The sequence below is a fragment of the Hylobates moloch genome, unplaced genomic scaffold, assembly GCF_009828535.3.
Source record: "Hylobates moloch isolate HMO894 unplaced genomic scaffold, HMol_V3 SCAFFOLD_3, whole genome shotgun sequence".
Taxonomy (NCBI): Eukaryota; Metazoa; Chordata; class Mammalia; order Primates; family Hylobatidae; genus Hylobates; species Hylobates moloch.
This window is the reverse complement of record NW_026652278.1, coordinates 18,549,964-18,571,382: the sequence shown is the minus strand read 5'-3', so window position 1 is coordinate 18,571,382 and position 21,419 is coordinate 18,549,964. Positions and strand designations below refer to the sequence as shown.

General features: G+C 41.2%; 1 pseudogene; it reads left to right on the top strand.

Moving 5' to 3' along the window:
- Window positions 1–15,773: 15,773 nt before the first annotated feature.
- On the top strand, window positions 15,774–18,830 carry LOC116480538 (large ribosomal subunit protein eL15-like; annotated as a pseudogene).
- Window positions 18,831–21,419: the final 2,589 nt, after the last annotated feature.

Here is a 21,419-nt window from a genome sequence, read left to right as displayed (position 1 = left end):
CCCTCATCACAGCCCACATGGTACATACCCCAGTGCTCACCTATGGATGAGAAAACAGGCTCAGAGAGAGGAGAGAGGCACTAGAGAAATTCCTGCTAGTGCAGTGAGGACTACAAAGGACACACCAAGAAGTGCCAGGCAGTGTTTGAAAGGAAGATTTGGTCTAGGGGGTCAGAAAATGCCTCGTGAGGCTGGGCAAGGTGGCTCGCACCTGTCATCGCAATGTGGGATACGATGAGGTTTCTCTTTAAGCATTATTCCCAACACCAACACTTTGGGAGGCCAAGGCAGGCAAACCACTTGACGTCAGGAGTTTGAAACCAGCCCGGCCAACATGGTGAAACCCCGTCTCTACTAAAAATACAAAAAAATTAGCCAGGCATGGTGGTATGCACCTGTAGTCCAAGCTACTTGGGAGGCTGAGGCAGGAGAATTGCTTGAACCCGGGAGGCAGAGGTTGCAGTGAGCCAAGATTGTGCCACTGCACTCCATTCTGGGTGACAGAGCAAGACTCTATCTCAAAAAAAAAAAAAAAAAAAAAGAAAAGAAAGAAAGAAAGAAAAGAAAACACCTCATGAACAGCAGTTCCTTTTTCAGCTTGATCCAGAAGGATGACTAAGGGTTCATGAAGGTGCAAGGCAGTGCCAGGCAGGAAAGAGCAGCCAGGAGATGGGCTGGGACTGGCGAAAGTCTTGTGACAGGGTAGGACACTGGGCACTTAAAGGGCACCAGCATGATATGGGTAGAAGGAGACATTACCAGGAAAGGAGGACAGAAGCCAGACTGGGGGAGGCCTTACAGGTTAAAAATTTTGGACCATTTCGTGACATTACAGGGTTAGTTTTTCAGATGAAACCTGGAATAGCAGGACCTTATATCACACTCTTCCTATGAGAAAATATTCCAGGTTTCACACACCTGCTTTCCAAGGGACTTTTGGAGCACATCAGCCTATTCATGGGATGAAGAGTGGCTTTGGACGTCAGTTCTCCTCTTCTCATATCCACGTCTTCTCTTCCTATCCACATTGTAAATTCTTTGAGCTCAAAGACACCATGCTTTGTAGAACATCCTCCCCTCACAACCCACTCCCCCACAGCCTTATTTACTATTAAACAATTTTTGATAAGAAGGATGGCATAAAAAAGATAAGGCATCTAATGGTTCTATACTGGATGAAAATAAATGCAATATTCTATCCAAGCTTAACATGATATACAAGAGATTTATTTTTTTGTTTGTTTGTTTGCTTGTTTGTTTTTCTGAGACAAAGTCTCACTCTGTCACCCAGGCTAGAGTGCAATGGCACGATCTCAGCTCACTGCAACCTCCGCCTCCCAGGTTCAAACGATTCTCTTGTCTCAGCCTCCCAAGTAGCTGGGACTACAGGCATGGGCCACCACCCCTGGCTAATTTTTTGTGTTTTTAGTAGAGACGGGGTTTCTCCATGTTGGTGAGGCTGATCTCGAACTCCCGACCTCAGGTGATCCACCCGCCTTGGCCTCCCAAAGTGCGGAGATTACAGGTATGAGCCACCATGCCTGGCCTATGTACAAGAGATTTTCTTAAACTGCAGGGTCAAAACATGCTTCCCTTAGAAAAGATGTGACCAGATAGTAAAGAGACTGGTTTCCATCCTCCGAAAACAAAGATCCATCTGATTACAGTGACATCATGTATAGAGTAATACATCTATTTCACTATGTAATATGCCAAGAATGAATTTACGACCTGCCCTATCACTGAAATTGCAGTGGGGGTTCAATTGGGATACACTAGGGATAAGAGTCAGAAACTCAACTTGAATTAGTTTAATAAAAAAGCAAATTTCTGGGAAGGATTCTGGTATAATGAGGAGAATGAGGGAGATGGGATGTGTATAAAGGCAGCCCAAACATGGTTAGAATGAGCCCTTCCCAGGAGAAAGATCTCTGAACAAAAAATCAATGTCAACTATTAGGCATCTGCTATTTAGACACTGAGACTTGTTTCTATAATGTTATTAGAAGAACACAGTGTGGTAAAAATGAAAGTCACTTTTTGGGGTCAGACAAAACTGAGTTTAAACTGCTGATCTGCCACGTACTAGTGCTAAGAACTTGGCAAATCACTTAAATTCTCTGAACCTCTTTCTTCTCAGCTAGGAAAATTACCATTTAAGGATTTAATGAGAGCATGTATAAAACAAAATAGCTCTGTGCCAGACACTCACTAAGAGCTTAATAAATGTTGCCCCCCATCCTTCCCTTCATTTGTCAGGGAACGAAGATTAACTACCTGTATTAAATGAGCCAATGTGGCCAGGCGTGGTGGCTCACACCTGTAATCCCCTCACTTTGGGAGGCTGAGGCAGGTGGATCACCTGAGGTCAGGAGTTCGAGACCAGTCTGACCAACATGGTAAAACCCAGTCTCTACTAAAAATACAAAAAATTAGCTAGGTGTGATGGCATGTGCCTGTAGTCCCAGGTACTTGGGAGGCTGAGGCAGGAGAATCGCTTGAACCCAGGAGGCAGAGGTTGCAGTGAGCTGAAATAGCACCACTGCACTCCAGCCTGGGTGACCGAGCGAGAATCCATCAAAAAAAAAAAAAAAAGCCAATATATGTAGAGTACTAGGACAGTATCTGATATTCAGACTAAGAATGCAATAAACGTTAGCTGCCATTATCATCATTTTGATAATATTTCCATTTCCCTATAAGAATACCCCTAAATGAATACTGCCCACCTTCCTGGGAGAGAAAAACATTTTTAAAAGATGACCTGGCGTGGCGAGCTGGCTCATGCCTGTAATCCCAACACTTTGGGAGGTCAAGGCAGGTGGATCACCTGAGGTCAGGAGTTCGAGATCAGCCTGACCAACATGGTGAAATCCCATTTCTACTAAAAATACAAAAATTAGCTGGGCGTGGTAGCAAGCATCTGTAATCCTAGCTACCCAGGAGGCTGAGGCAGGAGAATCGTTTGAAGCTGGGAGGCGGAGGTTACGGTGAGCAGGGATCATGCCATTGCACTCCATTGCACTACAAGAGCGAAACTCCATCTGAAAAAAAAAAAAAAAAAAAAAGCAGATGACTCTTTTTCTCTATCCTGTTTTCATTTTAAGGCTGGGAATTGTTTTTGCTCTGCAGTACCCAAGAGGCTCTGGACACTTAGTCAATATTAATTAATGATGTTGTTGGTGGTGTGCCAGGTCTTTGACACTAAACATTCTTATGCCAACTTCGTTGAATTAAGGTAGAATTAAATAGCTGTGCTGCAATCTTGTCTAAGCTGTAATCACCATTTGCTTTGCTCATATTTCCCATGCTATTCACCCCACCTAATCAGTCCAGTTTTATTGCATTTACGTAGATTGTATCAATGCATCTGCTGAAGCTCCTGCAGGAATAATCATCTCTCATTTTTCTCTTCTGTGGCTGTGGGTATTGGAAGATCCTGTCTCTCCCTCAGCTAGGACCTGAGTATAACCTGTGGTGAAGAGAGTGTAGAGAAAGCAACAGGCTTTGCAACCATGGTGAGTTAGGAATGTCAGGGCTTTGTTTACCCTGAGAGTTTACCTTGGTTGAAGGGTATCAGAGAAAACTTTCCTTTAACGTAAAAGGGTGACATGGACATGGTTCCCTTAAAGCAGCTTCTCAGGTCAAAGATCACAACCTCTTGATGGCGGTGGCATGGAATAAAGCGTCTTAGTGTCTCCTCTAGTGCCTAATTTAGTCCCTTGATCAAATAGCAACTAGAGTAACAGGAGGAGGAGGAGGAATTAACACTTATGAAGAGCTAGGCATTACTCTAAGCACATCACATATTATAGATTATTTATGTTCAGAACAACTCTATGAGATGGTTACTATTGTTATACCCATTTTACAGATGAGGAAACTAAAACACCAAAAATTAAGTAACTCGCCAAAGGCCACCCAATTATTATGTGGTGGACGTGGCTCTCGAACAACAGCAGCACACTTTGGAGTCCATGATTGTGGATGTTGGGTAACTATTTATTTGGCTATATTTTTTATTTTGTTTTTTATCTGTAGAGTGCCTTTTAAAGTTTTCTCTGAAAGAAAGAAAAACTTTCAGAGAAACTTTCAGAAAGTTTTCTTTCTTTCTTTCTTTCTCTGAAAGGAAAAAAAAACAGAAAGTCTATAGTGGGCCAAATGTTAATGCATTAGATGTTAACGCATGCTTGATTTTATTTAATTGTCAGATAATTCTGCAAAGTAGATGCTATTTTGCTATTTTTGTTTTTTGCTTTTTGGGTTTTTTTTTAGACAGAGTTTCACTTTGTTGTCCAGGCTGGAGTGCAGTGGTGCGATCTTGGCCCACTGCAACCTCCACCTCCCGGGTTCAAGCATTTCTCCTGCCTCAGCCTCCCAAGTAGCTGGGATTACAGGTGCCCACCATCATGCCTGGCTAATTTTTGTATTTTTAGTAGAGATGGGGTTTTGCCATGTTGACCAGGCTGGTCTTGAACTCCTGACTTCAGGTGATCTGCCCACATCGGCCTCCCAAAGTACTGTGAGCCACTGCACCTGGCCTTTTTTTGTTTTGTTTTGTGGTTTCTTTTATCCTTCTGCCTCAGCCTCCCAAGCAGCTGGGATTACACTTGCAAGCCACTCTGCCTGGCTGTATTTTCTCTGTTTTTAAAGATGAAGGCTCAGGATCAGAGAAGTAAAGAAGTTTCATGAGATTACACACCTAGTAATGGGGAAAGGTGGGACTTGAAGCATCATGTCTGTCCAACTCAAAGGCCATGATTCCATGCATTTCCTACGACTGCCAGCTTTGCACCAGGGATGGAAAACATTGAGTCATTTTCTGCAAAGTTTTCACAACACTTTCCTTTTGAGGTATATTCACCAGGCTAAGCAGATACTATTATCCAGGTGCACATTGCTAAAATAACTGTACAGGGAGAGTACTGTCCAAAAGACCCAGAAACCTCTTTCTAACAGTAGACAAGCAGCTCTATTCCAATATGGAGCACAATTTTAGCCATAAGTAATAACACCAATCATTATAACACCTTATATTTTTACATTATAATTTCATTAACAATAAGCACCTTACATTTTTATGATGCTATGTGCCTGACACTCTTCCAACTATTTCATGTATAGTCAATCATTGAATTCTTACAAAAACCCTATGAGGGAGGTCTAGTTTTCTTCCGTTTTTAGATTGGGAAACTGACACACAGACAAACAATTTGCCAAAGGTCACCCAGCTAGGAAGTGGGAGAAGCAGACCTGACCCTAGGCAGTGTGGCTGTGAAGTCTGTGCACTCAGCCATGGGCTACGTTGCCGTTCATTAGCTAATTATTTGGGAAATGTTAGTTCTGTTCCTCTCTCCATACATTAGGCAATGGGGATTAATATGAGTATTAACAATGTGTACTGCATCACCTGATATGTGTACTGAATGATTTAAAGATTTCTTTATAGGGTGTTTACATATACAAGGCATTGTATCAGGCCGTGAGAATGCCGCACCTGCCTTCAAGGAGCTGAAATCAGCAAACCAGCAAATACAACACCATGTGATAAAGAATTAATATAGGAAATGGTGGCTATTCTCCTTTCACCATCTATTCTCTGTATCTTTCTGTCAAACTCAAGACCCCCAGAGAATGGCCTGGGCTTTCTTGCCCTCTGACTTCTGGTTAGGTGCAGCCCATGGACAGATATAGGAAGGAGAGGAAAGGAGAGGGACATTAGGGTATTCATTTCCCAGCCCCAGCTCGGCCTTCTTCAGTCTAGCCGTGCTAATTATCCTCTCTGGCTATGACTTCTGCTGGACGACTCTGCTTCCACGGCCCCAGCTCTCACGAGGGTGTCAGTAACACCACTCTCTCCATTTGCTCCTTCAGGCTTAGAGGTATGAATGGCTTCTCAATTTTTCTGGTTCCCAGATGCCTCAGCATTCCTTGTTGGTTTCTTCAACTCTGAGTATACCATTTGCTTCCTGCAGGGCCCCTGACTGGTATAAAGAATAAGCAGAGGAGATAATAAGAGGAGCATTCAGGAAAGATCCCTAATCTAGACTTGGAGGGAGACGGGAGGCTGCTCAAAAGAAGTGAAATCTGTAACTCCTAAAAGATGATCAGGAATTATCCAGTTTGGGGAAGTGGAGGTAGGAAGAATATGCTAAAAAGAGAGAATGACAAGTGGAAAGATACCAAAGCAAGAGTATAAATACTCCCAAGAACTACAAAGTGTCTGTAAGAGACCACTCAAGGTAGAGAGTGGTGAAGAAGCTTAAGTAAGCACCTACAGATCGTGAAGGTGGAATTTTTCTTTCTTTTTTTTGAGACAGGGTCTCCCTCTGTCGCCGAGGCTGGAGTGCAATTGTGCGATCTTAGCTCACTGCAACCTCCGCCTCCCAGATTCAAGCGATTCTCAAGCCTCAGTTTCCCAAGTAGCTGGGATTACAATCACCTGCCACCATGCCAGGATAATTTTTGTATTTTTAGTAGAGATGGGGTTTCACTATGTTGGCCAGGCTGATCTTGAAACCCTGAGCTCAAGGGATCTGCCCACCTCGGCTTCTCAAAGTGCTGGGATTAAAGGTGTGAGCCACTGCGCCCGGCCAAAGGTGGAACTTTTGAGGTTTGTCTGAAGTTTGCTGATGAAGTTTTGCTCTATGACTTGTCATGTAATCTTCCCTTTGATTTCCTTACAAAGCATTCAGTGAAATCTATATTGCTTACCAAAAGTTCTGAAGTTGGGTTTCGGAGTAGCCAAGATGAAGTGCTGAGTCTGGTCTGAAGGAGCTCTCGGAGGTAATTCAGCAATAGATTTGAGACTGCGCTGTCAGATTTTGAAGTTTATGAGGTCGCCTGCATCATTGCTAATGTGTGCTGTGTGGGTAGAGAATGGATGAGGCCAAAAAAGTTTAGGACAAATAATTTGGAGATGGAGAATCAGCAAAGAAAAGGTTGAGAGGAGAAGGCAGCTAGAACTCAAACGTTGTAAAAGAAGACTTGTTCTCTGCCTCTGCATAATCCTTAGTAAAATACGCCTGGGTTACTGCAAATGCTATTTAAAAAATAACACTGTGTTCTGACTAGGAGACGTGAGACAGGCACTCTCTCTCCCTGCTCCTTCATTCTTGACTTTTTTTGTGGTTCTAAATATTAAGCACCTTTGCTGGTGCCTGTGTTGCCCCTACAGATGCATTGCTCTATCAATTATCTCCATAGCCTCTTGTGGGTCAACACCCCCTTCCACACCGCTAGTCATTACACTCATTAGGGCCTCCTGGCTTCTGGTGGTTAAGCCACCTTACCTCTATTACTTCAGGGCTCCATCATCCCTATCCACATTAACAAGCCCAACTCAGACCATCTTCCCAATGGCTGACCCTGACCTGCAGTGGAGCACCACCACTGAATGGATTAGCAGTGCTGATGCCCCCTCACCAGCACATTCCAGTGCCCTGGCTGAAGGGCGTGTCCTCTGGGTCCTCCAAGCATTGCTCCTGTGGTGGATCTTCTAGCCTGACATGAAATAGCCATCCAAGCATCCTACTCGCCTTAGCCTCTGTCCCTTAGAGTTCCTCCTTCAGGGCAACTCGGGCATGTCCCCTTGCCTCAGTGTTGGCCATTGCTTTGCCAGGTTTCTCGGAGCCAACCTCACAGTGACCTTGCCCCATCCCTGGAGGCTGTCTGTACTTTATCTCAGTCTCTTGATTGTCTATATATTTCTTTTCTTTTTTTGAGACACAGTCTCATTCTGTTGCCCAGGCTGGCATGCAGTGGAGTGATCTCAGCTCACTGCAACCTCTGCTTCCCAGGTTCAAGAAATTCTTGTGCCTCAGCCTCCCAAATAGTTGGAATTATAGGCGCCCACCACAACGCCCAGCTAAGTTTTGTATTTTTAGTGGAGACGAGGTTTCACTATGTTGGCCAGGCTGGTCTTGAACTCCTGACCTCAAATGATCCTCCCACCTTGGCCTCCCAAAGTGCTGGGACTACAGGCATGAGGCACCATGCCCAGCCTAACTGCCTGTATTTTTGAAATTACTTGTGGAGCTTGATACTGGGTAATACCTTTGATTGTGTGAGTTTAACTTGAGAATCCAATGATTTATGATTATATATATGTGTATATATATGTGTGTGTGTATATTGTATATACAAATATATACTATAGGTGACATATATTTGTATATAAAAATATATACAAATACATGACATATTATATATATGTCAGGAAAATATGAACACTGACTAGATATTTAATAATATTAAAGAATTATTGTAGAGGTTTTTGGTGTGATAATAATATTGCTGTTAGGTTTTTAAAATACATGCATATACAGGCTGGGCATGGTGGTTCACATCTGTAATCCCAGCACTTTGGGAAGCCAAGATGGGAGGATTGCTGGAGGCCAGCTGGAGACCAGCCTGGCCAGCATAGTGAGACTCCGTCTCCACAAAAAATTTTTTTTAACTAGCTGGGCATGGTGGTGCCACTTGAAGGCCCCAGCTACTGGGGAGGCTGAAGTGGGAAGATTGCTTGAGTCCAGGAGTTCAACGCTGTAGTGAGCTATGATCGCATGACTGCACTGTAGCATGGGCAACAGAGTGGGACCCTGTCTCAACAACCATAACAACAACAACAACAAATATATATATATATATGCATATAGAAGTGTTTACTGATGAGACTATTTGATGTCTGAGACTTGCTTCAAAATAATTCAGTGTGAGAGAAAGAATGGGGGGCATAGAGACATAAGATGGGCCATGATAATTATTGAAACAATGTGTTTATGGAGGTTTATTATACTATCTTCCCTAGTATTATATACAGTATATAAAACCTTTAAAAGTTTGAAATTTTCCATAATACAGAGATTTTTAAAACACTAAATCAAATTTAAAGCAAATAATAAGATACCTGCAATGCCACAAGGGTGAATATATATATGTGTGTGTGTGTGTGTGTGTGTGTGTGTATGTATGTGTGTGTGTGTATATATATGTGCATGTGTGTGTGTGTGTGTGTATTTTTTTTTTTTTTTGAGGTGGAGCCTTGCTCTGTCGCTGAGGTTGGAGTGCAGTGGCATGATCTCAGCTCACTATAAACTCCGCCTCTTGTGTTCAAGAGATTCTTCTGCCTCAGCCTCCTGAGTAGCTGGGATCACAGGCATGCACCACCATGCCTGGACAGTTTTGTATATTTAGTAGAGACTGGGTTTCTCCATGTTGGTCAGGCTGGTCTCAAACTCCTGACCTCAGGTGATCCCCCCACCTCAGCCTTCCAAAGTGGTAGAATTACAGGCACGAGCCATCATGCCCAGCCAAGGGTGAATATATTTATATGAAGTATTCTAACAACCATATATGAAAATATGAACCTGACTACAGAAAAATAACATAGTTCATAAACAAGACGTTGGTAGAAGGAGAAACAATATTAACAACAAAACTGGAAATTAGTTTTCAACCCTCCACTCAGTAAAATACAAATTAATATAGAAATATTATATTAACTCTTTCTATAAAATAGGTAAAGAATAGAAAAAATATTGAGGCAAAGTATTTTGTAGGGTGAAGAAAATTCAACAGTTTAAATTTTTTTCTTTCTGCAAACCGTTTTTCCAACACACTTACCAAAAAATCTTAAAACTCTGCCCTACTACTTGACCAAAGTCCAACTTCTGTGAAATTATTCTTAGACAATAAACATAGATATGTGTGAACATTTAGGTATACATCTGTGTAATAAGTCATTGTTTAATAATAATGAAGGCCAGGCGCGGCGGCTCACACCTGTAATCCCAGCACTCTGGGAGGCCGAGGTGGGCGGATCACCTGAGGTCAGGAGTTGGAGAGCAGCCTGGCCAACATGGCGATACCCCGTCTCTACTAAAACTACAAAAATTAGCTGGGTGTGGTGGTGGGCATCTGTAGTACCAGCTACTTGGGAGGCTGAGGCAGGAGAATCGCCTGAACCCGGGAGGTGGAGGTTGCAGTGAATGGAGACGGTGCCACTGCACTCCAGCCTGGGTGAGAGCGAGATTCTGTCTCAAAATAATAATAATAATAATAATAATAATAATGATAATGATAACAAAGATTTAAAATAATATAAGAATACTAATTAGGATTGAACAAAATAAGGAGGAAGGGTGACCTGCATATCCAACAACAGAAAATAGTTAAAGGAATTGTGGTATTATATACAGATATAAACACACATTTTATCCAGACATTACATGAGACTATGTAATAACAAGGAAAGATATCCAGGAAAATTAGATAAAGAAAGCAAACTGGAAAGGAGGGCTACCAGAATTTTTCATTTGTGTTTATTTTATAGCTCTACAGAGGAACAAAAAAAAAATGGAATAGAAGAATAAGCTCTAAACATTAAACAGGGATAATATGGTGTGGAGAGGGGTAGCTTACGGATGATTTTCATTTTCTCCTTTTTATATATCTATATTTCCTAAATGTTCTGTAACAAACTTATATTACTTTAATGACATTAAACAAAATCATCTGTTGATTCACCAATCCACTTCGAGGAATGTTTCCTAAAAAATAACCAGGAATATGATAAAAAATTATTAGCATAGTCTCTGGAGCATTATTTATAATAGGAGAAATATTGTGAGTAATCCAATTATCCCATAATAAGAGAATGATTAAATTATTGTATCAAGAATTTTTTAAAATCCCATATTCCTGGGAAAAGGTTGATTGTTCTATAACCATGGTAACAAGTACCATTATAACCAGGTTTTAAACTCTCAATCAATGCAACTTGCTTCAGTGAACATGCTTTGACAAATCAACCAATCAGTGATAGTCTCTTACATATGCAAGTCAGCCAATCAGGAAAAGAGTTAGTCTAATAAACGAGCTTCTGAATGCCAACCAGTCAGCAACAGTCTCACTGGAGTAACCACATTTCTAGAGTTGACGTCAATCTACTTATATCCCTGAAAATCTTCCAATCCCTGAGCTCTATGCTTCCCCAAAATCCAGTATAAAATCATTATTCTGCTCAGCCAGATTCTACCTGACCAGCATGGCTCTTCCTTACCATAGTAAGCAATAAATTCAGCTTTGTGTTACGTGGTATTCTGTGTGTGTGTGTGTGTGTGTGTGTCCGTCCCTGTATGTGTGTGGTGTGTGTGTGTGTCTATGTATATACACACTGAGGGAGCACACATACACATATATACTAACATAGAATTTCATACATTCATTGAAAATTTTGTTTTCAAAGACCACATAATGACAAGAAAAATATATTCAAAATATATTATGTACAAAAGCATTGAATATAAAACTGTGTATTGTACAATCCTAATGAGAGAGAGAGAGACAGGAGAAAATGCACCAAAATTTTAAAAAATATATCTGGGTTGTGAGACTATGGGTGATTTTCATCTTATTTTTTCCTTATATGTTCAGAAACCTCCATAGTGACCATTTATCACTTTTATAATGAGGGGGAAGACTTTCTTAAAAAGTCTTGGTTTAGCATTATAGCCCTAAACCAGTTCATTTTAAATGTCGTCTGAAAAGTTTGGAACCTCTTTATGAGTTCTTCTTTTATGATTCTTTCATTGATTACTGGCTATGACGTTAAGCCAAAGGCCTCCATCCAAATATTTATTGTGTGCTTGTGTGCCAGACACCAAATAAGGCACACAGACAGCTGCTAAGATGATGTAGGATGAAGCTGGGCATGGTGGCTCACACCTGTAATCCCAGCACTTTGGGAGGCTGAGGCAGGTGGATTGCTTGAGCACAGGAGTTTGAGACCAGCCTGGGCAACATGGCAAAATCCTGTCTCTACAAAAAAAAAAAATTAGCCAGGCATGATGGCACACGCCTTGTAGTCCCAGCTGCTTGGGAGGCTGAGATGGGAGAATCACCTGAGTCCGGGGAGGTCAAGGCTGCAGTGAGCTGTGATTGTGCCACTACAGTGCAGCCTGGGTGACAGAGTGAGACCCTGTCTCAAATCATCCCTCAGATGATGATGTTTAATGATGTAACACCTTCCTGAAAACTATATGGAAAAGGACATTTTCATTAATTGGACTGAGCATAGGAGACTGTGTTTTCCCTCCAAATATGTTCAATTCTTATTATTAGTGGGGACTATCAATGTAGCAAGTAAAGGCAAGAAAGGCAGTCTAGGTGTTTGTTAGGCAGGACTATGAGTAATGGTCTATAAAATACAAAACAAAACTGGGAACGACCTAGAGTGTGTAGTAGAAAGTGAAAAATAAATGTTAATTTCTTCTACTATCTTTTTCTTTATTTTGGAGGAGAGAGCTTTGGCTTCTTCTTTTCTTAATAAAAATAGTGTCAAGGTCCTAATTGCATTTAATTAAGCCATATTTCTAGCACTGAGAATGCAGAAGGATACACTGTAGCCTGCTGTTCTCCATTTCCTAATGCATGCAAGCAGCTCTAAATGAGTAAGAAATGATGATTGAATATTGTGAACAGGCACAATAGTTAATCTCATGTGAATAGGCAGTAGGAGTGGAATGTGTTTGTCTTGGGTTTGTTAGAAAGATTTTCATGATCAAACATTGAAAGAGGATTTTCCCCATTTTCTTCCTGCTGACAATGCATCACTGATAGTTTGACTTAATGAGGTTCTTAGATTTAATAAAATAGAAAAAGGCAGTGAGCCATTTCCCAAAATGACTTGAAAGAAATATTTGGCAGAAATAATTGAGATTCAGAGATTACTGGTCCATAGAACCCTACTAATTCCTACCACCCTGGACTATGCCCGCTTGCTCTACATTTTCTGCTGATTTTAGAAATCACCCCATCGCTGCCTGGGTGGCAGTAACTTCCCTTAATAGGGCCATTTATCATAAACTATGAGATGCTAAGGAATTAATCAAAATTTTCCATGGGTAAGCAGTAACTTGAAAGTCTGTACAATCCTTAATAACGATACCTTAGCTTTGTATAATCTGCTGGAGTTTACATAGTGCCTTCATGGACCTTTAACCATTCAGTTCTCATTCTAATCCTGTCAAGAGGGGACCAGTATCCTGACTTTACAGTTGAAAAAATTGAGGCTCCAGAATCCATAAATGAGTTGCCCAAGGTTTTGCGGTGAGTATATACATGATAGCATTCAGACCCAGGTCTTATATCCATGTCTGGTGCTTGATCCAATCTAGCTGAACAACTATCCCTAAATGAGCAAAAAAGAAGATTCTTATCTGAGGTCTGAGGACCAGGGATGAAGTCCTGGCCCTTGCCTCTTGGTAGCACATGATGTAAGGCATATCAATTAGCCTCTCTGAATCATAGTTTTCTTATTTGAAAAACAGAGACAACTGTGCTGCTATCAATTTATTCTCATCACTCAGCCCCAAACCCACCCTTTATTGCCTGCTTTGTGAAACTGCTGCTTCCTGAGAGATGCAACAGCCACCTGGCCATTTGGGGTGACTTGTGCCACTGAGGCAACCAGCAGAAAAAGGTGTTACTCCATGGGCTAGAATGATTGATCCCAGTTACCAAGGGGAAATTGAGCTGCTACTACACAATGGGGGAGAGGAACCATGTCTGGAACACAGAGGATTATCTAGAGACCCTCTTAGTACTTCTATGCGCAATGGTAAAAGGTAATAGAAAACTATAGAAACAAGCAAACAAAAAAAAGCAACAGGACTGAGGACTTAGACCAATGAAGGATTGGGTCATTTCACCCGGTAAAGAACCTTGACCATCTGAGGTTCTGCCTCAGGGTAAAATGAATACAGGATGGATTGTGGGAGGAGAAAATCATAGATTATTCCATGGCATCTTACAGAAATCAAGACTGTGGTCATGTGAAAGGAAACTATCTTAGGCCCCCAAAATCACTAAGGAAAACTCAAGCTGGAAACTGCTTGGGGCCCACCGGCCTCCCATTCTATTCAAACTCATCCCTCTGCTCACTGAGATAGATGCATATCTGATTGCCTCCTTTGGAAAGGCTCATCAGAAACTCAAAAGAATGCAACCGTTTGTGTTTCACCTATCTGTGACCTGGAAGCCCCTCCCCTCTTCCTGCCTTTGCTTCAAGTTGTCCCGCCTTTCCAGACTGAACCAATGTACTTCTTACACATATTTATTGGTGTCTCCTGTCTCCCTAAAATGTATAAAACCAAGCTGTGCCCTGACCACCTAGGGCACAGGTCGTCAGGACTTCCTGAGGCTGTGTCCTCAACCTTGGCAAAATAAACTCTCTAAATTAACTGAGACCCGTCCCAGATTTTCTGGGTTCACAGTAGCTTTGCAGATTTTCTCCTTATTTGTTACATGTGTATGTAAAAAGTAAAGTAAAGTTTCCTCTTCAAAGAGACTCTCCTCCCTGACTAATTAGGAATATAGTAACTTCTCTTAGAAGCAAAATTTATTCAAAGACCTGTGCTAACATTCTTAAATATCTGCTAGCCGTAATAAAAAAAAAATCAGTGTACTTTATGTTCTTAGCTCCCACAACTTAGCCTCAATATTTGCCCTGGCATGCTTATACTGGTCCAAGCAAGCATTAGGTCATAGCCTGTTCCTCTTCCGTATTTGGCGGTGCTTTTACCTTTCTCAGCATTCCACAAGTTACTTCCTCCTTCCTTTGTTCTTCTCTGCCTTTGCCTCTTTTAGAGAGCTCTAAGTTGCTAGCCAATTGGGACAAATAGAGAATGCGAGGTCTCGTTCCAGCCAATGGAAACCAGACACAGCAGTAGGGTGGATGTGTCAGGTTATAAATGACCCTGTCTCCTTTATTCGGTGTACTTTCATGGCAAAACTGCTGGCAAGTGTACCCTTTCTGCAGAAAGTAAAAATGGCCTTGCTGAGGAAATTGAATTTATGTTCAAATGCTATTTCTTTACAGAACTGGGACAAGCATTTTATTGCTAAATAAGCATTTCAAACATATATTCATTTGTATATTACAAAAATATTCTTTTCTCTCCTTCCCACTCTTATTTTATATCTAAATTGTTGGAGGTTAACTTTATAATTTAGTGTTTGGGTAACAAAATATTCACTGGGGCCCAGCGCATTGGCATGCCCTGTAATCTCATCACTTTGGAAGGCCAAGATGGGCAGATTGCTTGAGCCCCTGAGTTTGAGACCAGCCTGGGCAACGTGGCAAAACCCTGTTTCAACAAAAAGTGCAAAAATTAGCCAGCCATGGTGGTGCACACCTGTAGTCCCAGCTACTCAGGAGGCTGAGGTGGGAGGATTGATTGAGCCTGGGAGGTCAAAGCTGCAGTGAGCCATGATTGCACCACTGCATTCCAGCCTGGATGACAAGACCCTATCTCAAAAACAAACAAAAATTCATTGGGACTGTGACTGAACTTGAGAATTATTACTATTGGGATTGTGTGTTTCCTTATTTTGAGGAAATGGTGAACACGTGTTCATTTTTACAAAGGGAAGCTGTATTATGTTAGGTGAAAACATAGAGGTGTTTTGTTTTCACGAAGGAGTTCAAATGTTTGTAAAAGGGTGCATATGGAAGCGAAGAAGCCAAAGAGATGGACAGTGCCCCTTTTCAACAGATTGCTTCTCAGTTCTCTTTGTTGTTCTGCTTTGTGATACTGTGGAGGTGGACCCTATATATGTTGACCTCTGTCAGCCAGCACTGTGTACAGCTTTGTCAATAGAGAGTGCCATAGGGACTCTGCAGGTGCAAGAGGCTTCTTTTTCCAGTTCCAGTGTTATTCTTTCCCACTTGCTTCTATGGCACAGCTATGCATGGATGGCATGCATAGAGGATGGCCAGGGACATTAATAATCTTGCAAGTTTGGCTGGCACACTGGTGAGAGACTCCTGGTTCCTTGCCCACCAGCCTCAGCCCACCAGCTGATAACCAGCTCTGGCCTGGGACAACTCAGCAAACTTCTCCTCTATCCAGTGGGCCATAGGTGCACTCCTCCTACCTGTCACAAGGTGTGAGACTTGGCCTACCTTCCAAGTTTGTTCTTTTCTTGGTCACTCTCCCCGACTCTTAGGTTATTCTTCAGAGTTCTCTTTTATCTCCTCCCAGTCCCAGTTGCTAGTTCCTTATTACCAGTTGATAATTCTTTATATTACATTTTTTTCTGTTTAAATTTCTGACGATATTTCTCTCTCCTGATGGGAGCCTGACTGATCCAAAAATGATACTGATTTTGAGTATTTCACAGGGTTATTATGATGTTTAAATAAGCTAATGCACAGAGAAGCACTTAGAAATTTTTTAAGAATTTGGTAAATCATTGCATACATGGTCTCAATATATCATCCTTCTTTTATTCATGCTACTTTATAGCATGAATCACTGACGCTAGGATTGGTCGTAACATTTGTTTTGGCCAATGGGACATCTACACACCTGATATAAGTAGAAGTTTGGTAAGCATTTGTATATTGATGTGTGTCCCTGAACACTGCCCTGACATTGCCATGTGAAGAGGAATAGTCTAGCCTCCTTGAGGATGGACAACCACATGCTGAGCGAAGCCCAGCCCTAAGCTGGTATACCAGTGGGGTGCAGCTTCACGGGTAAGCCTAAGCAAGGTCAACAGAAGACTCACTCATTTAGCTCACAGAATCACAGAAAGAAAACATCATTGTTATTTTAAGATCCTACGTTTAGGGGTGATTTGTTGCATAGCAATACATTACGGATGCAAATGTAACTGAAACAATAACTGAAAAGATATATAAGTTAAAATATTGGTAAAAACTTTTTCTGTGGTAAGTGACTGAAATCTAACTTAAGCTAGTGTAAGCACAAAATGGTATGTATTGATTTGCATAGTTGAAAGTCTACGAGTTGGTTAAGCACACAGTTAGCTCTGTATGCTCAGGCTACATCCTCAGGGGTCGGCCGTCTTACCTTCATTTCCTGATCTTCTTTCTTTTATCCTCAGGCAGGCTTTGCCTTCATGGTGGTAAGATGGATTCCAGAGTCTCTTATGTCCTCAAAGCTTCAAGCTCAGCCGAAAGAATCTTGATAGTTTCCACAAAAAATCTTGGGCCTTGGATCAACTGCCCACCCTTGAACCAATCCTTGTGGCCCCAGGCTGATTGGCAGACCTGAATCACCTATCCCATGCCCAGAACTTTGGCTTGACCAGGCTCATCCAAAACAAGGGAATCCAGAGTGTTTCCCCAAAGAAAATCAGGGGGCTATTACTGGGAAAAAGAATTCCACCACAAGTATTAAAAATACTGTTATCAATAAAACATCACCTGATACTTTGGTTCATTAAAGATATATTACTTTGGTCTTTGTTGGTTGGGAATCATTTGGATACCAAGAATATAAATACTCTTGACTTAAGAAATGAGAAAGTTTATCAGAAGTATGCAGGATACTCCTGAATCCACAGGCAATGTGGCTAGGCATCATGAAGAATTATATCCAAGAACTAGAAAGTCCTAAGAGAGTCTTTTCTTTTTTTTCTCTCTCTCCCCCTCCACAATTACATGGTCTTTTATCTCTGCTTTTCATTGATATTAATTTTTAACTCTCTAATTTCTGTGGGGAACCCATTCTGTGAGGTTTGGTTAAAGGTGACTCAACTTCCTGCCACAAGGGCAGGCTCATCTCCCAGACCAGCCAATCAGAGTATGTTATCTCTCAGACCAGCCAATCAGAGTATGTTATCTCTCAGACCAGCCAATCAGGATATATCATCATCCTGGCCACAGTGATGAATCTAGCTTGATCATGTGATCCAAGCTAGGTCAATTGGAGTCCTTCTGGGACCTTTCTGCCATAGTGATCCTGAGTCCTTTTTCCTCAGGGGTTCCTAAGTTAATTCGATGTGTATTGAATTTCATGGCCATCATGCTTGGCATATGGAAGAGAGCTTGTCTGCGAGCAGAGAGAAGAAAAACAACCTAATAATAGAATTTGAGATCTCAGATCCAACCATGACCTGAAGCCTTAGGTCTTTTAATTGCTTGAGCCCGGGGGTGGTGCTTCAACTTGGCCTAACTTCTCAGAGTCGGCCTAACTTTGCTCAGTTGCTCTAAGGTTTTTGCTATTTCTCATGGGAGCAAAAATTCCCAAAGGAAAGAGAATTTATGAGGAGTAACTGTGGAGGAGTTAATTTTTTTAAAAAGTCCTCAAAAAAAAAGTGTAAAAATATTTCTTTAGCGGAGAAAGTCTCTTTCCTTTCCACCTGGCGGCAGCCATCCATTAAACCAAGGTGGATGCACACAAGCACATCCAGGAGCTATGGAGGAAGAAGCAGTGTGATGCCATGCGCTTTCTTTTGAGGGTCCACTGCTGGCAGTACTGCCAGATCTCTCCTGTCCACAGGGCTCACCGCCCCACCAGGCTCCACCGCAGCAGGCCTCATAAAGCTGGCTGACTGGGCTCCAAGGCCAAGCAAGGTTATACTATATGTAGGATTCGTGTGCGCCGTGGTGGCCAAAAATGTCCAGTTCCAAGGGTGCAACTTACAGCAAGCCTGTCTGTCATGGTGTTAACCTGCTAAAGTTTGCCCGAAACCTTCAATCTGTTGCAGAGGAGCGAGCTGGATGCCACTGTGGGGCTCTAAGAGTCCTGAATTCTTACTGGGTTGGTGAAGATTCCACATACAAATTTTCTGAGGTTATCTTCATTGATCCATTCCATAAAGCCATCAGAAGAAATCCTGACACCCAGTGGATCACCACACCAGTCCACAAGCACAGGGAGATGTGTGGGCTGACATCTGCAGGCCAAAAGAGCCATGGCCTTGGAAAGGGCCATAAGTTCCACCACACTGTTGGTGGTTCTCGCCGTGCAGCATGGAGAAGACACAATAGTCTCCAGCTCCACCGTTACTGCTGATGTAAGTAAAGTTTGTAAAATTCCTTCCTAATAAACAATTTAGGACAGTCCAAAAAAAATATTTCTTTAAAGAGGCCCTACTCTTTAAAAAGAACTCCAGTGAAAAGTTCCTCTTACATTCCAGTTGTATTAGTTTCCTATTGCTGCTATAATCAAAATGCAACAAAGTTAGTGACTTGAAACAGCACAACTTTGTTCTCATACAGAGGTCAGAAGCTACCAGTGAGTTGGCAGAACTGTGTTCCTGCTGGAGGCTCTAGGTGAGAATTGGCTTCCTTGTTTTTTCCAGCTACCAAAAGCTGTCCCCATGCTTTTTGGTTCAGGGCCCCCTTCCAGAAGTGGCATCACCCCAACCCCTGCTTTCATCATCACATCTTCTTTTCTGATATTGAGCTTCCTTCTTACCTAGTATAAGGACCCATTTCACTACATTGGGCCTGCCCATGATAATCTCCCCATTGCAAACCCCTTAATTTAGCCACATCTGCAAAGAGCCTTTGCCATGTAAGATTAACAAATTCATGGGTTTCAGGCATTAGGATGTGGACATCTTGGGGGAAGGCATTATTTAGCCTACCCCACTGGTGGAATTATTTATTTATTAAAAAAAACTGTGTTACCCCCAAAATATTGTAATAAGAATAGTGAGAAATTTGAAGTCACCCGTTTAGAGGAAATGTTTGTCTTCTAAGTTAAAGTGTCTAACTCAAATAATCTGTCATTCTGCTTTATTCTGGGTGAGGAAAGACACTGGAATTTCAAGCATATTTAATTCCTTTGTAAAGATGATGCTGCTCCTACTTTTCTTAAAATATACTCATTTTAATTTGTATTTGTGCAGAAAAGTAAAATGCAGACAGGGACAAGAAAAGATAGAAATACTTGAGCAAAATGTAGAATACAAAGGGCAAAAATTCATGAGCAACTTCTCAGCACTGCTTCAGAAAGGGAGGGGGAGTAAAAGAGAAACAGCAAAGACATACCACAAATATTTGCCATTCTCATAAAATGGAACTTGAGTGGAAAGTATAACCTCTGACTTGGTGGATGGAGAGGGCCAGAGAAAGCTTCTTTTCTCTTTTATCTGACCACATTTCAAAACAAAACCAGGCAATAATTGTCTCTTAGAGTAAATGGCAAAGGGAATTGATTTTTAAATTACTTTTAAATCATAAAATCCCACAATTGTAACTGCATTTTGGGTAGTCATCCGGCAGTATACCAGGAACTTTATTGGAGAAAAAAATCCAGGAAGGCATTGAGAAGCACTAATAAAGCATGTCTCTGTTGAATTGACGTTAACTCTTCTCCTTAGTAATTGAGTTTTCATCCTAGGAAAATATTATTTATGAGAGGTGAGCATTTTTTTAAAAAGGCTGCCCTGAAAGAATAGCAGAAACTATGACATTTTTTAATTTGGTAAAAGCATATATAAAGAGATGCCTGACAACTTTGATGATTGGAAGCTTTAAAACCAAATTAAATCTGTAAGCAGGTTTTTCTCAAAAAGTAAAGGCTTGAATTCAATATACATTTTCTACATTTATGTCAATGTTCTTTCTTTTTTTGTTTTCTTTTTAAATTTATTTTTATTTTATTTATATTTTGTTTTTTCTTTGTAATGTTCTTTCTTCATTAATGGAAACTGAATAATTTCTGAGTGAATTATCTGAAAATCAACTTGCCAAATGCCAATTTACAGAAATTTAATTTACTCAATGGTAATTTGTCAAATAAGCAATTCTCCAAATTTACCAAATGTATGGATTTATTAAAAAACTTGCTTTTAATAATTATTTCAATGTCATTTCTTACTTTTCAAACACTAAATTAACATTAAAGAGTATGCTAAAAAAAACAAGAAGTAGCTTATAAAACCCTACCGTGTAATAAATGCTAACATTTTTAGTTCTAACCAGGAAAAATTGTATACATAGACTCAGTAGCAGTTTGCAGAAGAACTCAATGTAGAAAAGGAAAATTATTCAACTTAGTAGAAAGAATACCTGAAAGGGGTTAGCATAACAGACTGTATGATTAATAGTTCAAACTTGAGTTACCTTAACCATAAACATGAAATTGTAGGCCCAGCATGGTGGCTCACACCTGTAATCCCAACACTTTGGGAAGCTGAGGTGGGTGGATCACCTGAGCTCAGGAGTTCAAGACTAGCCTGGGTGACATGGCAAAACCCCACCTCTACAAAAAATACAAAAAATTAGCTGGGCATAGTGGCATGTGCCTGTGGTCCCAGTTGCTTGGGAGGCTGAGGTGGAAGGATCGCTTGAGCCCGGGAGGTCAAGGCCGCAGGGAGCCGAGATCGTGCCACTGTACTCCAGCCTGGATGACAGGGGGAGACCTTGTCTCAAAAACAAACAAACAAAAAAAAACCACCAACAACAACAACAACAAACTGTAAAGGAGGAATTTAAAAAGGGTTAAAAAAAACCCTAAAAAGGCTAAATGAAGAAATGAACCAGACAGTGATGACAGCAATCACATTATATAATAAACAAGGGCTATGGATAATAAAAATTACAAACAAACATTGATTTGTTACTTGAAAAGTAATGGAGAAAGTATCTTAAA